The sequence below is a fragment of the Condylostylus longicornis genome, unplaced genomic scaffold (genome assembly GCF_029603195.1).
Source record: "Condylostylus longicornis isolate FDR11 unplaced genomic scaffold, ASM2960319v2 ptg000044l, whole genome shotgun sequence".
Taxonomy (NCBI): Eukaryota; Metazoa; Arthropoda; class Insecta; order Diptera; family Dolichopodidae; genus Condylostylus; species Condylostylus longicornis.
This window is the reverse complement of record NW_026578013.1, coordinates 7,719,965-7,736,892: the sequence shown is the minus strand read 5'-3', so window position 1 is coordinate 7,736,892 and position 16,928 is coordinate 7,719,965. Positions and strand designations below refer to the sequence as shown.

Sequence of the window (16,928 nt, the reverse complement as noted above, 5' to 3'; positions counted from 1 at the left end):
TACCTTCCTTATATTTTTTATAAAATTCGTGTTACAAGGTTCACTATTATTAAATTTACCGCCATTTATTGAATTTCAAAAAATTGTTACCATATACGAGTATTAATCCAAAATTCCTGCTTATATAGACTTAAATAATTTTTTATAATTATTTCAAGGATAATGATAAATTGTATGTAATGTTATACTTAGAAATTTTGAAGCTTAATTAACTACTTTATATTATAATTTGAAGCTTTTTATTTTCTGCTATAAAAACTAATTAAAATTCATGAATAATTTATTAATTAATATATTCAAATTTTTCTTTCTGTTTTCTTATTTTCAGATATTTGTGTATTTAAGGATATTTTTTCATAAAGAGGAGATTATTCTTTAAAAGGTAAATTGGAACATTTTTATATTTTGTTTTTCTTGTAAATTATAAAAAATATTTCTAATTTTTCTTGTTGTTAACATAATCTTACACTATGTATTTTGAACAATATCTGGTAATATGATAATATTCCTATAGTGTACAGTATAAATATTAAGAGAGTAGTTTTTTTGAAGAGTAATTAAATGATCCTTAACTTATCTGTTTCTGGTTATTTGCATATCTTTGAGTTCTTTTACTCGTTTTTCACAAATGTTGAACAAAATTCTTTCAGTAATTCTCAGTTTTTTTGTCTGGCTTTAAAATCATGCTAGTTACACAATTTATTTCATTCTATGCCAATCCTATTTGCATTTGTGTTGTTCTAATGCATTTTACAGTTTATTTTGAAATAATTCAAAGGACCGAACTTAATATTTGAATTTTAGTCTTTGAATATTTTGAAAATTTAAATTTTGCTAATTTTGCGTGACATGGTATATAATTCTTTTTAAATTTAAGCTATAAAAGTTATAAATCTAGTTAAGTTATAAGTCTTAAATAATATTCAATTTTAATAGCTTTTTCGTTTAGCTTCAGTATGCGATTCGGCATTTAATTTGAATATTGCTATTGTGGTTGCTTATAGCCTTACCTACTTACTCCACATAAATCAGAAGGCAATTTATGTATACAGAAGAAATCAAATTTGCCCCCAAAAGTATGCAATATTTTATTTTACATTATTTTATTAACAAAAATTTGGAATGGAAAAATGCTTCTTGTTAATTCGAATTTCAATAGCACTAATTCAATTTCACCTTTTTTATCTTATCTTTTGGCATAAGTACTTAAGTTTTAATTTTTTTGTTTTTTCTTTTTTGGGGTAAAAAAATTAATTTAAATTTTTAACAATTAATTGTTTAGCAATGTTTCAGTAAAGTTTTAAATCTCACTTAATTATTTCTACTTATATACTTTGTACTTATTTGTTTGTATTTGTGTATTACTTATGAGTGTGTATATTATGTGCAGAGACTGATTGTATGTACTTCTTCTGTTGTAATGGAAAAATATTCAACAGTTTCTCACCTTTTTACATTCTTAAATTTCAAATTAAACAAATTTTTAAATTTAAAGTTTAGCACAATTTTGTTTTCTCTTTTCTTTTTGTATATTTCAGCAAAAATTCAGTTTTTCCAGAATAATTTTATACCAGAGGATATACGAAAGGATAATTATATTATATACATTCTGTTAGATTTTAAAGATTTTCGAATACATAGGGATAAGGAATGGAATTTTAAAATTATTTAAAATTCTTATCATGTACTAATCTATGCTCTTATACATTTTCTATTTAACTACTATTTCTATTTCTATTTATGTGTATGTACGTTAGATTAGAATAACATTACGAACATTAAAATAATATTAAAAAATAAAAAGGTTTCCTACAAATAAATGAAGAAATAAGGAAGTCTTTTTTAGATTTATATTTAAAGGAATTCTCTATAGAATTTTGAAATTAGTTTAATCTGTTTTTTCTCTAAATTAATTACAAGGAAGTGACTGGGAATATTGTACTTATTTTGTAAATGTATTTATTAAATTTTAAAATCTTATTTTCAATTGTTATAATATACTTAAATAATTTGTTGCTGTAATGGAATGAAACGTACGGTTTTATAGGAGGAACAACTAATGGAAGACAAAACAGCAACTATTGAACACATTAATCGTTAATTTCATTTATCACATAAATTTTCGATGAATACCTCTAAAAATTGCATTATTTTGTTCAAATTTTCCAACTTATTCAAGTTTCCGAGTACATAAATCAAAACTATTACAATATTAAATTTCATTTTCTTTGCAAATTTTGCATTTATGCTTCTTTTATTGAAATTTGAAATAATTCATTTCTATTACTTAATTATCATTAATTTCCTATCCCTTGTGTAAATTTATTTCATTTTCCGTTTTATAATGCTCAAGTAATAGTTGCAAATTTATACTACTTGTACGAGTATTGCAAAACCAAAAAAGTTTTCTAAGGATTATTTAACGGAGTTGAGAATCCTTCAAGGAAATTTAGTACTAATAATATTCATGTCTTGCATTCCGAAGTATTACAGAAACTATACAATATCCCATTGTGGATTATAAAAATAAATTCTTCTCATTTAGAACCCGTTCAGTTAATAATAACATAATTTTCTGATTTAAAAAAATTTTACTGTTATAGTAGCGAATTTATGAAGAAATTGTAATACCTTTAAATAGAAGAAAATCGAGTTTTCCCATTTTCTTTTTTTTCCATTTGTTTTATGAATGAAAATTTCCATTTCATACCAGTAAGTAAAACTTATTTTCATTCTGCGTTTGTATATTTTAATATTCTGTACACATTCTTTGTATTACTAGCGTTAAACATCCTTTTCCAGGTATTTATAACAAAAGTATATAGAAATAATAGAGGAAAACAAAACAATAGAAATTTCAACGTGAGTTTTTTTTTTTCTGCTGAAAGAGAATGAATTATTAAGATGAGAATCAAAATGAGTTAATATACTGCTTTTTTCCTAGAACTTTTCTTTTTTGGAAATAAAAGATGTTTTCATTTTGTTCTTCTGCTCTAAATATTGTGGCAAAAGATATTAGTAGTGAATTTATATAATGAATATTCTGAATTATTCAAGTAATCCTAATGGAAGAGGCCATCAGATTAGTAGTAGAGATCCGCCATACATATATGGATCCAGCACGTTGTCATCATGAAATATACAAAAATTACTTCGCTATCTGTGTTCAAACTGATCGTAAAACAAATCGTTTTTTGTTTTGAACTGTAATGGAACTCGAAATCAGAGTAGGATTTCTCTCCCAATTTAAAACGAGAGTATTCTAGATTTGTCCTCCCAATAAATGTGTCAGTTTCATATTGAAATCAAGTAGCTCCGTTGCATGTCTTTTATCTCGATTGTAACTTTTGATTCAAGCATTTGTTGTGTAGATAAATACACTTTGATACCGTAAAGGAAATATTAGTCATCAATTTTGTCAGATAATTAATATTTTTAATTTTTCAAATAATCTTAAAGTCTTAACAAAATATATCGAGTCTGATGCTAGTTGTTTAATAATTTTCTTAATTTTTTTTTTAGAGAAATTGTTAGAATATTGCAAATATCTTGAGCTTCCCCAAAAAATTTATTACACCTACTCTCTTTTTGTAAATTTTTTATTGAAAATAGAATAAAAAGAAGTTAATAATAAAAATAATGAAAACATGAAAAAAAGAAATTTAGATATTTTTCCTGTCTAATAGATTTTCATTAACACACTTACTCTGACAGGCAGGATTTTGTACTGTTTCTACATTTAATTTCATCATAGTTCTAATATACATTACATTACATAATTGACTTTTTATATTCTCTTACCTGATAGGTTACTAAAAAAGTTGAAACCTTTCAAGATGTCTTCAGGATCCTTAATCATTGTTGTATTATTTACTTAATGGAAAAAAATAAATAAATTTTCATTTTTCATATTGAAGTAGAATAATTTTGTAAATTATTTTTCTTGCCTTATTTTACCTTAGTATCAAATTGAGGAATGGCACAGGTGATATTGTTAGATAAAGTGATGGGTTAAAAAATAATTCTATAAATGAGAATTAGATTTTAATTCCTTTAATATAGTTGAAAATTAGGTTCTTTTTTTCTTATTATGTAAATTGAAATTAATTTGAATTTTTTATAAAACTTAATTAAAAAAAGTGCCTACTTTTATGAGTTTTATATTTTAAAGTTTTTCCAAAATTTAATTTTTTCGAAAGAACTGGCTTTGTGTTTAAAGTTTTTAGAAAATTGGGGACAAAACAATTACATACAGTTATTATTTCTATGTTTGCATAAAAATAATTTCACGGGAAAAAGTAATCTACTCTCTATAGGATAGTGAATCTTTTGGCATATAATTTATCTATATAAATCGGATATAAACAATACATGTAATTATATTTACCGCAGAGAAAGACATAGAGAATAAAGTAATCGAGAACGTTTCCATATTTCTGTAGCTCAGTTGGCATATAAAAGGATAAGAGTATGGTCTGAGTCTAGTTTATAAATATTTGCTCACGTCATTTATCTGCTATTCAGGAGCATGTACTAAGGAAAAAAGAAACAACTTTTTTGAAATTTTGTCATAGAAAACTACACAGTTCCACAAAGAGAAATCATTTTTGAGTTCAGTTATTTTGCATATTTTTAGGATTATATCCATAAGCACATACGTAAATGTTTATAAAATATACTTTCATACTTAATGTATCTAGCCGTTTCCCCTTTATTGTAAAAAAACTTAAAGATGGCTTCAAACACTAATCCCGTTAGATGGCTCTTCAAAATGAATTTAACAGAAAGTGTCAAACTTTCACTATAAAAATTACTTTTTAAAGTCAGTCTTAAATTACTTTTTGCTACTTTTTTCGTTGTAAGTGCTTCACATAAGTAGACATTGATCTAACAAATAATTCTTGTTTTTTAATACACACAATTATTCATGTGAATAAAGTATGAATATAATCAAATTGCATACAATTAAGCATAATTTTTTCAAAACATATCTAAAAAATTCCGGTTTTTTAGTTTAATTTTTAAAACATTTTTGTAGTTCTACATAAAAAACTTTATTTAAAGTATATGCTGATGCATTTCTATTGTTATATTTTAAAATAGAATAGAACATGACATGAAAATAGTTTTTACCTTGCAATTTATTTTTATAGATTTTTTAATTACAATCTCATCCATTTCGCGTCCATTTCAGTATAATATGTCTATATACAATATTCCCATTTTAATCATAGAAAACTTGTTCATGTAATCTCGGTCGCAATCTGTTATTATTTTGAATGATAAATATGTACAAATAAATCTAAATTAATCGCATATATTAAATTCGTTTTTAGCTTATTCATTAGTCTTATATGTAAAAATTTCACACCTAGATTTAGTAAAGTGGCAATAAAATTCATTCAAACTATTAATTAAAATTGTTTGTAAGTATATGACTAAATTTTTTGGCGCATTACTAGAAAATTTATAATCATTTTAGTGACATTTTCAATATAAAGTAGGGTTACCAGATATATTTTAAAAATTTTCGTATAAATCGTAAATCTAGTTACTGGTGCTATGTGATTTATAAAGCTTGATTCAGGACTAATATTAAAACCATCAGTGGGTAGTTCCTTGGTAATAGCTGCTCGAACATGAAATTTTCATTTAGAAAATTGAAAGTTTTTCAAAAAATGTTAATTATCTAAAAAAAAGTTGGCACTGTATAAAGAATTCGAATTTTGAATAAAGTTTCAAACTGTCCCAAATTTTATTTGAATTCAAATTTTATCTCGGATTAAAACTTTTAAAATTTTTTTAATTTTTATGAATATTTCTGTGTTACCACGTTCATTATATAACTGAATGTGATTTGGCTACCCTAAATTGGATTAAATCTTTAAACTGATGTATTTTTTTGGGATGAACATTTTACTTATATTTAAATATTTTTTCGGAAATTTAAAAGTTTAACAACTTTTTATATCTAACGTACTATAATGTTAAACATTTATATTAAAAATAGTGTGTATGAATTTTTAAGGCAAATTGCAACCATCCGTATTCATAGTATCACCGATATATTTTAAATAAAATAAAATATGCATTTTACATATAATATTTTATGCATAATAATTTTGTAGACCAAAATAAATCAGTATACATATGTATATAGAAAAATGTATGTAGAAAATATGAATATTTTAGGTTCTGTGGGAGTATATAATGAAAATTGGAAGGTAAATCTCCCTGGAATTCATGCAATAAATTTAAATTAAAAATTTAAGATTTCGGCTTTTGTTATTTTCTAAATTGCATATTGTAGAAAATATACCAATTCCTGATGTTATGATATAAGCATTTGTAATAGTCTTAACATAAAGGGCTATTACCCAAATTCTTGCTTAAAATGTTATTCTAGTATGTTACTTAGCTAACGTTGTACAAAACTTAATTTTAGAATGTTTACAAAAAGAAGATATTTACTTATTATCCCGGCGTCTTGTATTGACAAAGAGTGGGGGGGGGGGGGGGGGGGGGTAAAACAGGTTTCGCATATTTGTTAGCATTTGCAGTTTTGCTGTCGATAAATTACATATCCGTGTTTCACATAATATTTATATAATTTAAAATAGGTGAATTATTTTTGAAAATTGAGCAAATCTTATCGTTAGACCTGCAGCGCAAGAAAATTAACATTTGCAACTCTTTAATGCATGCTTTTCTGAGCCCCTTGGAATTCGATTTAATTTAGGAATATTAAATTACTGAAGAATTATTTATGCCATATTTTGTATTGTAAAGAATAATTGAAATTTTTAGTTCCTTAAAAATTTATGAGCAAAAAATAATTTTCTGGATTTTTTGTAACGAGTTTAACTTGTTTATTTATAATTTATTTATTTTTAATGCAAGAACTTTTTAGGTATTCGTATAATTGTACACACAAGTGTGGATTTCAAACACAAAATGCACATTATTTTAAACAATCACTGAATTGAAAACTGTGTAGAAATTTATTTTAAAACAAAATTTTGAGATGATCAGCATATGCTAGACCGTATATTGGATATTATTTCCAAAATATTTACTTCTTAAATTTGCACTTATTCATAGGCGAACGAGTTTACGAAATGAAGAAAATGCTTTACGAAAATTAATTTAGAATAATAAGATTGTTTACATTTTAATATATAGGCCGGTCTTAGAAATTTTTGTTTCCGTAAACTGATTTATTTTGAAAATCTTTTGATTTTTGTCTGAAACACAGCATTTTAAACCCCTAGATGCAATTGCTGGAATTGAATATTGGCCGAAAGCTCACTAATTTTGATCCATTATTAAAATTAGTTAAACCGAAATTGAGATATAAGACTGCAGAGGTACACCGAGAGACAAACGCTTCGTCAAAAATAATTTTTTTGCATCTTTTCAAAATGCAGAACCGCATTTTTGTTAATAATGCGAGATGTGGTAATTGACCCGATTGCAATATCTTACTTATTGTATGCATTCCCGTATAATGTAAGGAAATTTTTTTATTTAAAAGTATATAAGGTTAAGTTTATAATATAATTTTTGTGCATCCATAAGTTTTTAATGTTTATATACAATTATTTATTAAAATTTTTAAAATTAAGAACCTTATGTACATATATATGTAGGTATACATGTATACATAGTTGCATAAATATTTCTCTTATTAATAAGAGAATATTTTTGTGCTAGTCAAAGTTAAAATACAAAATTTAATTAAAAACTTTATTTTTCTCTGCTTATTTCCCCTATTTTTTGTTTTTTTATTTAATTCCATACATCTTTAATCCTTTGAGAACAAAAATTCAAGTTACGTATGTTCAAGTTATACGTACGTACGTATGTAATTCTTAAATGAATAACTTATGCCAACTTTGATATTAAAGATTTGCGTTAAATGCGTTTTTACATTGGTATTCGTTTTTGTATTTGACGTACAAGTTTAAGCACCTATATAAATTGAATAAATCACAACTAATTTTATTTATATGTAAGTGTAATTTTAACAAATGAATTGCATAATAGTGGGAGACAAAATATTAAAATGAATTTAACTTTCAATTCAATTGAGTAAAGTGAAATTGGTAAATTTTCTAAAATTTAAATTTTTTTGAACATTTTATTCATTTTTTATACCCGTACGAACGTATGTTCGAAGGGTATACTAAATTTGCCTTACCGTTTGTAACGCTAAGAAATAACGGTGTTAGATATAGACTCAAGTGTATGTTTTTGATCAGCGTCAAATTCTGAGTTGATTTAGCTTTGTCTGTCTGTCCGTCCGTCCGAACGATAACTCAAAAACTAATTGAGCTAAGTTCACCAAATTTTCACAAATAATTTATTGTAGTAAGTGCCAGAACCCTATTTAAATTGGACATGATCGGGGTACCGGTTCGGGTAGCTGCCATACAACTTCAAAATTTATTTGGCTATATCTCAGAAACTATAAAAGTTATGGTATTGAAATTTCACACAAACGAATATATTAGTAGGGCCAATGTGTCAGATAAAAGTCGTTGAAATAACTTGGCTCCTTCTGGTACCTGCCATACAACTTCAAAAGTTATTTGGCTATATCTCAGAAACTATAAAAGCTGTGATATTGAGATTTCACACAAGTAAATATATTAGTAGGGCCGATGTGTCTCGTAAAAGTCGTTGAAATTACTTGGCTCCTTCTGGTACCTGTCATACGACTTCAAAAGTTATTGGACTATATTTCAGAAACTATTAAAGCTATGGTATTGAAATTTCACACAAACGAATATATTAGTAGGGCCAATGTGTCTCATAAAAGTCGTTGAAATTACTTGGCTCCTTCTTGTACCTGCCATACAACTTCAAAAGTTATTTGACTATATCTCAGAAACTATAAAAGCTGTGATATTGAGATTTCACACAAGTGAATATATTAGTAGGGCCGATATGCTTGATAAAATTCGCCAAAATTTCTTGGCTCTTTCTGGTAGGTGCCATACAACATCAATAGTAGTTTGGCACAACCAGTATTTTGAATAACACATAGTACTGAAATTTTGCATAAATTAATATGGTAATACGGCAACTTAAAGTCATAGTCTGCCCCATAGTTAGTCCATAGTTAGTTATGGAACATTAGTTATTCGCACATAGGATAACAAATTTGTACGGGTATCACAGAGTTGACAAGGTCAACTCTATTTTTTTTCTCGTTTTAAAGTATTTTTTAAAATTTTAATTTTCCATAATTTATCATAAATTAAAATTCATATTAATTTTAATTTTGGATATAAAGTTGAAAATTTAAATTAAAATTAACTTTTTAGTTTTCATGCTTAGTTGAATTTTTTATGCAACAATGATAAAGAGAAAATTTCTATAATTTCGCTTTATACAGAGGGGATGATAAAATACTAGAGGGCTGATTTCTTAGAGATATCTAGAAAAGCAACTACTTGTTTTGGCTGATGAGGTGGTGGGGGGAATGGGGGGGGGGGGGTGAGGGTATTGGGCCGGCTTAAGGTTGTTTTGGTAGTACAGGTCTAGCAAGGCTCCTTCAAAATCGATCTGCATCCCCAATTGTCTTTTCTGCTCAATTCAATCGATTGAGTTCGAGATGAAAGAATAGAACGAGTAGAAGACTCTTTCCGTTCTACCCCAAGTTCTCTGACATGTGCGAGCATTTTTTCTAGAGAGCCATTCTTTGGCTCACCGAGCTTCTGCATTTCTGGTTTTAAGTCGTTTAGGTGAACTATCCAACTGACATATATTTGATAGCAAAACTCCGATGTTCGAGGTACATGAGCGACTTTTTATTGAGAATTGTCAACACAGGCATTAGTATTATGTGGTATTAGTATTACTTAGTCTCATAATCTGCAGGACGGTTTCTATTTGGCTCCGCCGCAATCAGACAACGAGCATGCTCTGTAATAAAATGAATTGAGATTCACCGGTATAATTCGGAAAACTTCGATTTCCGAATTATGAATTCCGAATATTTTGGAAACGATAACGTTCCAAAATATTTTAAGATAGGAGAGTTTAAATCTGTAAATTATTCGAAGGACATTATAAACTTTGTATTTTTGTTATTTATGCAAAATGATAATGTTTTATTTTTGTAATAAATTTAATAAAAATAATGTTTTCTATGAAAAATTAATAAACAATAATTTCATTGTATAAACATAACAGAAAATTAATATACATACAAAAATATAATTTTATGTACTGCTGTTATATTCTTATAATTAGTTTAAAAGTTTTAAATCAAATTATTTAATTAAAAATTAGAAATTTAATGAAAAAAAAAAAACATTTTAGTTAATTAAAAAGAAGAACAAAGTTTTGTACATCATATGCGCTCCAGATTAATTTATTTTCTTTTTTCTCATGAAATATGTCACTTTACTTGTTTGAACAAAATCCTTGTTGGGGTATTAGTCACTTAGTATCATGATAAATAATGAATATCAATAATAAAGTTGGCAAATTGTTTCAGAAAATTATTAAAGTGTATAAATTTCAATTTAATTTCCTTAATTCTTTCTGTTAATGAAAATTTTTTATAAAGTATGTGTATATATAAACTGTTATACTAATCTTATTTATCTATTTGTATCAAATAATATCTTTATAATTTTAATAAAACAGGTTTAACATTAAATATTTAATAAACTTCAGTAACTAATGTCTGTTTCTCACTTGAAAATTACATTATATAAGTATATGATAGTTACACACTTTCTTCTAACCTTTCCGAGTAAAGTAGTGAGATAGACCATCCTAAGTAAGCTCTTATTTGAAAAGGATCCGATCGTTCGTAATTTCAGGTTGTTATTTGATCGGTAGTGTATAACTTAGATTTGATATTAGAGTCAGTGAATGATCACTTTAAAGAAGTAACTTCTACTGCTTAATTATAAAAATTTAAATTCTGGTACGAATATATCATATACATATATAAGAAATTTTCAAAAATTATTATAATATAACTTATATTACACACCGCTGACATTTAATTATGTGATTGACTTTGATCACCATATTTTAAAGATATTTGCTTCAGTTCAGACGATTCTCTGAACATCAACATTAAATTTAATGTTTAATATACAAAAATATCTAGTATGAAGAATAGGTAATTGTTATATAAGTACATTATGTAATTATTGTAGTTATTGATTTGTTTTAAAATATTGGAGTCAATAATGCAAACTGAAACTACATACACTATTAGCATTGCAGGATATTATTACTTTCAAATTATTATTACTGCTAGAAATTAAATTATATTACTGCTAGAATTGCTTATTAAGATGGAGAAATTAATTATTATATAACACTGACGTGAAACTCAGAAAAGAAGCAACAAATTCCAAATATTTAAGTCTATATACTAAATGATATTCAATAAGATTTGTTGTGTATACAGATAAGTTGCAGAAATTTTTTTTAATATTTCACTTTTTAGAAATTTTATTTATGAACATGTTAATTGTGATCACGAAATCTTAATCTAAATTTTTTTACTTAATTATAACCTCGTGCTTTTTATTTTCTATATTGTTTTTCCTTAGATCTATTAAAATTTTTATCTTATCTTGTTATACATATTATACATATAACAATATTTATATATGTATGTAGGTACTTTATAATTCCAACTTTTATCTTATCAAAATAATTCAAGAGTTTAAGTGGCATTGAGTCACTTAATAAGTATGAGTGTATGTATTGTCATAATGTTTTTATTTAATTCAGTAATGATTTGATATTATCAACTAAATGCGTTTTTCTGAAAAAAAAACTTGAATTTTTCAAATATTTTATTAAAACAATAATGATTAAATGACGTAATTTAAAAGTCACGTGATTAATTAATGAACAAGGTTAATGTTATAAAATTGTTTAATCATTTTTATTTGAAATTTTGGTATTAAAATAATAAAATTAGAATAAACGAATGCTTACATATTTTATTAAGGCTCTGTGGTATTAAGGAAAAACAGCTTAAGTCTAAGAATCGAAAAATCATGTATCGAATTAATTAAGTTCATAGAATTTTGCTTAAATTTAATTTTAAAAATAAATTTGTACACCATTTTATACTTTTATTAGCAATTCCATCAAAATTAAATTAATATTTAGAAAGTTCGTAGATGGTATGGGCGAGACTTTCTCAATATTGTGGAGCTCTTTAAGGGATGTCTTCGGGTATTTTTTTAGAATCGGCATAGTTTAAGTGAGATATGGGAGGGCTACATAAGCCATGGTTGGCTGCGGTGGTCGGAGCGGATGAATTACTTTGCCTATATCTCTCTTCAACAATTTAAAATCTGCTTATATTACGAAGACTTTGCCCGAATGTAAAAAAAAAAGTTGTTGCTCGTAACCTCTAAATTTATTTATTTCCAAATTAGTTGACATTTGAATTTTGTTGCATAAGTTATAAAACGAACAGTTGAACGAATGTGACCTGTAAATTTTTGATTTAAAAAGCAAAATTAAGTATGTATAATTCAAGAGAACATGCTTTCTTAAAATTTAATGCACACGGCAGGGAGATATAGCTCCTGAATAAAGGGACAATATAAGATGAGGTAGTGAAAAATAGCAAAAGTCTACATTCATCACGATTTCATTTTAATGTTGAAATTTCTAGAATATTTCAATATTTACAGATTATTGATTGTAAATAATAATTGTAAAGAAAAATTTGACATAATCGTGCACTAGTTTGTAAATTATGTATAACATAGCTTTCTAAAAAAATAAATACGAGGAACTTCCATGGTATTACAAAATTTATCTACACAATATAGAAATTTATAAGTTAATAAAAGTAAGTCTTATGGCATTGTGTGGGTTTGGCATTCCGTTGGCTATCCCATTTACAAAGTAATAAAATAGGAAAATTAAGTAAAATAGTGGGTGTATTGTACTCTCCATCAAAGTGCGTCCAGCCGGTAATATCAAAATAAACTTAATCAAAATTATTGTAATCAAGTTTAAAGTCATCAAATCAATTTTGTCGGCTAGCTAAAATTAAATATGTATAATTAGACATGCTTTTAAGATATGATAAGAAAAATATCGATTATCATAAAAATTAAAAGCAATTTACGCGCTTGGCTTTTAACTTTTTTTTCCCCCAAAAATTTTATCGTATATTTTAATAGCTTTTACTAAAATTGAAAATTATACTAAAAATTAGTCTATTATACTGTTATAAATTTTATTCAAATCGAGTAGACTTTGCAAAAGAACTTTTAAATTCTTCTAGCTTTTATTAAAATGTTAACCAATTTTAATTCAACTCGAGCATAAATCCATTTATTTTACAAATTTTTACATTCTTTTGATCTTCTAATGAGAAAAATTCTAATATTTAAGTGCAGATGTGTTGAGTGTTGATTTTTTACTGTATATCAATTTCGTTATAACTTTCTATTATAATAATTATGGACAAGTGACAAAGTACATACATATATACAAATATGAATGTAACTACCTTAGAAACGGCTGACAATTTCTTTTTATAACAAGATTCACTTTTATAAATTTCATATTGAAAAAATTGAGATAAAATTTCTTTTAAAGAAAAGAATAAAGCAAGGACAAATATTCTTGTTTATAAAATGAAGAGCCTTAAGAGGCGTAGGACTTTTTTTTTAATAAAAAATCTTTGTTATTAAAAATATTTTCATTATATATTTTTATGAAAATTTTTAGATTCCGTGCCTGCATAATGTATGTATTTCTAATATATTTGAAGATTTTGAATGCAGCATTTATTCACATATATAGATACGTGTAAGTACAGAGTGTTGTAGAAATGGCAAATGAATTATAGATTTTTAAAAATTCAACATAAAATTCGACACATAGTTCTATAAGAAACGTGTACAAATGAGAACAAGCGAAAATATTCAACTTTTCAGTAGAAATAAGAAAATGCATTAAACGTTGTGTTGTGATAGAAAGTGTTATGTAAGTGCTACGCCATTAATTTGTAGCGATTTTTTGAAGATTAAATGTATAAGATTTTTACCGACGATAGGGTGTTAACTTTTTGTTTCATTTACTGAATTATTACAATTTTGGCAAAAGATTACTTGTACTTTTTCGAACGCAAATCATAGAGCATCAATTTTCCCAGATCTAATAATAATCTTTCCATCTTATTGAACGGGTTTTTTTAAGTTTCAGAATATTACTATTTTGTTTTTGAAACACATGTTGTACGCAAGCGAAAATAAAAGTTTTTTGTCATCGGGTTTGAAACTCAAAAAAAAAGGAAAATTTGCATATCAAAAAAGAGAAGCAAAAATGAAGCTTTATAAATATGCATGAATTTTCCAAATATGAAACAAGTTTTCAAACAAAAAACAAAAAAAAAAACCAAAAAATTATTTTCTAAATATTTACTTTTGAAATTTTTCTAATTTAACATTTTGTACAAGTATTTATTCCATGGAAATTTGAGATATTGATGTGTGTATGAGAAAAATTAAAATTCAAAAGAATGAATTGGGGTTTACGGAGCAGTTCATTCCATTTAGAAAAAATGTGAGAGTAAAAACGAGAGTCAACCCCTCCCCCCTCTCCACCCCACTCCTGAATTTGGTATTATTGTGATTTATGCTCTTTACTTTGGATCAGAACTCATGATTGTTATGTCATTCATACTTCATATTTTTCTTTTTAGCATCGTGACACGCTTTCCTTTGTATGTTTTTGAAAAGTTATGGAAAAAATTTTAATTTAATGTTTATTTAAAAAAAAAAAATTTGAAATTTGGTTTTTTTACTAAGCATTCAAAATCTTAATTTCGTTCTTTGTTACGCGTAATTTCTAAAATAAACAAAATTTGATGTGAAAAGCACATAATCAAACCCATTGTTTAAGTGTTTCATGAGATTATGGAAAATGTTATTCTATTAGAAATAGAAATGTTTGGTTCTTAGCATAGGTTCATTAAATTTCGCTTCAAATTTTCCAGTTAATTTCGTCGACAATCAGAACTCAAATATTAAATTTCAAGAAATTCTGTCAATTATTTTCCTAATTTCCTAGCGAAAGTATGATTTCTGATGCCGGATGCTCCCGGAAAATTCTTAAATAGTTTATTATTTTAGGAAGCAGACCTTGAAAATTTAATTTCTGAGGAATTGATTATTTTTCATTATATGATCCCATTATATGAAAGCCCATTTGCTGACATCTGTTTTTCTCGAAAACTTAATTGGTTTGCTGTATGGTCAGATGAATAAAATATGAAAACACCATGTTGTAAAGACTTCGTTTCTGTGCCAGCCGCTTCCCAAAAGTTATCAAATCATGGAATGCCCTGAGATACAAATTTTTCATGAAAATCGAAAAAATTTAAAAATAGTTTATTTTACTCTCCCACGGAAATCGCTCCCTCTATTTTTCAACTGAAAACTCGACGTGTAGAATTTCGTAAAGAAATTTATCCAAGCTTTATTGATGATGTGAAAATATAATTTTCTAAAATGACGTCCTAACAAATAAAATACTCTTTCAAGGATGTTTAGTTAATCCTTGAGAAAATTCTACTTACAATAATGAAGTTTTAATAATGACTTCACTTAAAATCTATTATAAGTGTTTTTTGCTTTTGTTTTTTGAGTTATTTGAGTCCATTCAAAAGAGTTTTGCAAACGAGTTGCATAGATCAAGAATTTTGTTCGTAGTTTTTCTTATTTATAATGGCAAGAAAAAAAAAGAGTGTAAATTATAATCAAAAAGAAAATGCGAATGACTTTCTTAACCTCTTAAAATTGCAATTTTGCTTTCTTTTTTTTTCCCATTGTGTTACTTCTATTTTCTGTTTCCTTAGAAGAATTTTTTTTAATACTGCTATACCTTAAAGGACAATATTTTATTCTTTTGAATATGTTTTTAATAGCCTTCTTTTTCTCTTCTACACACAATTTAAAAATTGCCATTTTTTTTGCTTTTAGCGAATTTATAAATACACTTTTCCCATAAATCTCTCAAACAGAGCAAATACGATATGTTAAATGCAGGATAAGAGAATAAATGCCTGTAAAATTGTGTATATTAAGAATTGTTAATGTTAATTTAATGTTAATGAAGAATGTGAAATTCACAAAACATAAATTGTGTTTACAATCCATTTTTATACATAATTATTTAATATGAGAGATCCTTGTTTTTTGAAATTTCCTGTAACATAATTATAGGCGCATTTTTCTACATTTAAATTGAATGCATTTTATTATGTAAATTTATTTTAATAATTCGATGAATTTATAATGAAAATAATTTTGTTTGAGATTTAGAAAAATTTACGAAGCGTAAGATTGAAAAATCATTAAAAACCCTGGAAGGATTATGAAAAATTTTACATAAATGGTCTGTTTTCCACATACTCTGTCATTTTAAATAAATTTTCTTTGAATTGCAAACTATATGGAAAGAAATAATATAAAATACTTAAAGGATAAAGAAAACTATATTTTGTCCCCTATTTCTAGAAAATTAATGACTTTAGTTTCATATAACGAACGTTCATATAATTGCTATAAGGAAATTTCAAATCATTTTATGTTTTTCATTATTTTCTAAAAAGAAAACTAAAAACTTGATATGGTGTCCTTTTAAATTAATTTTAAAATATTGTAGTTTCTTTTTGTTATTTTTTATTCAAAAATGTCCGATTATTTATAAAACATGAATAATGACTGCAGTTGAAGCTTATTTTTTTGTGAAAATCTCGTCAAAAGCGACAAAAAACTTATGAGTTTTAAGAAAAACATAATTTTAAAATGAAGTAAAAGAAACTAAAAACTTCATTATTCAAAGTGTAACTTGCGGTTGATTTTTACAAACTATTGAACTTTTTTTTTTGTTGTCAAAAGAAATTTCTATTT

The 16,928-nt window shown here is 25.8% G+C and overlaps 1 protein-coding gene across 4 annotated transcripts in view; it reads left to right on the top strand.

Annotated features, from left to right (window-relative positions):
• The window catches only part of LOC129610460 (protein phosphatase 1 regulatory subunit 12A), a 249,434-nt gene that overhangs the window by 56,521 nt on the left and 175,985 nt on the right, over positions 1-16,928 (top strand). For all 4 annotated transcript variants that reach the window (XM_055523061.1, XM_055523060.1, XM_055523062.1 and 1 more), the window contains one exon: positions 329-382. The gene's annotated coding sequence lies outside the window, so the exon portion shown is untranslated. The remainder of the gene's footprint in view (positions 1-328; positions 383-16,928) is intronic.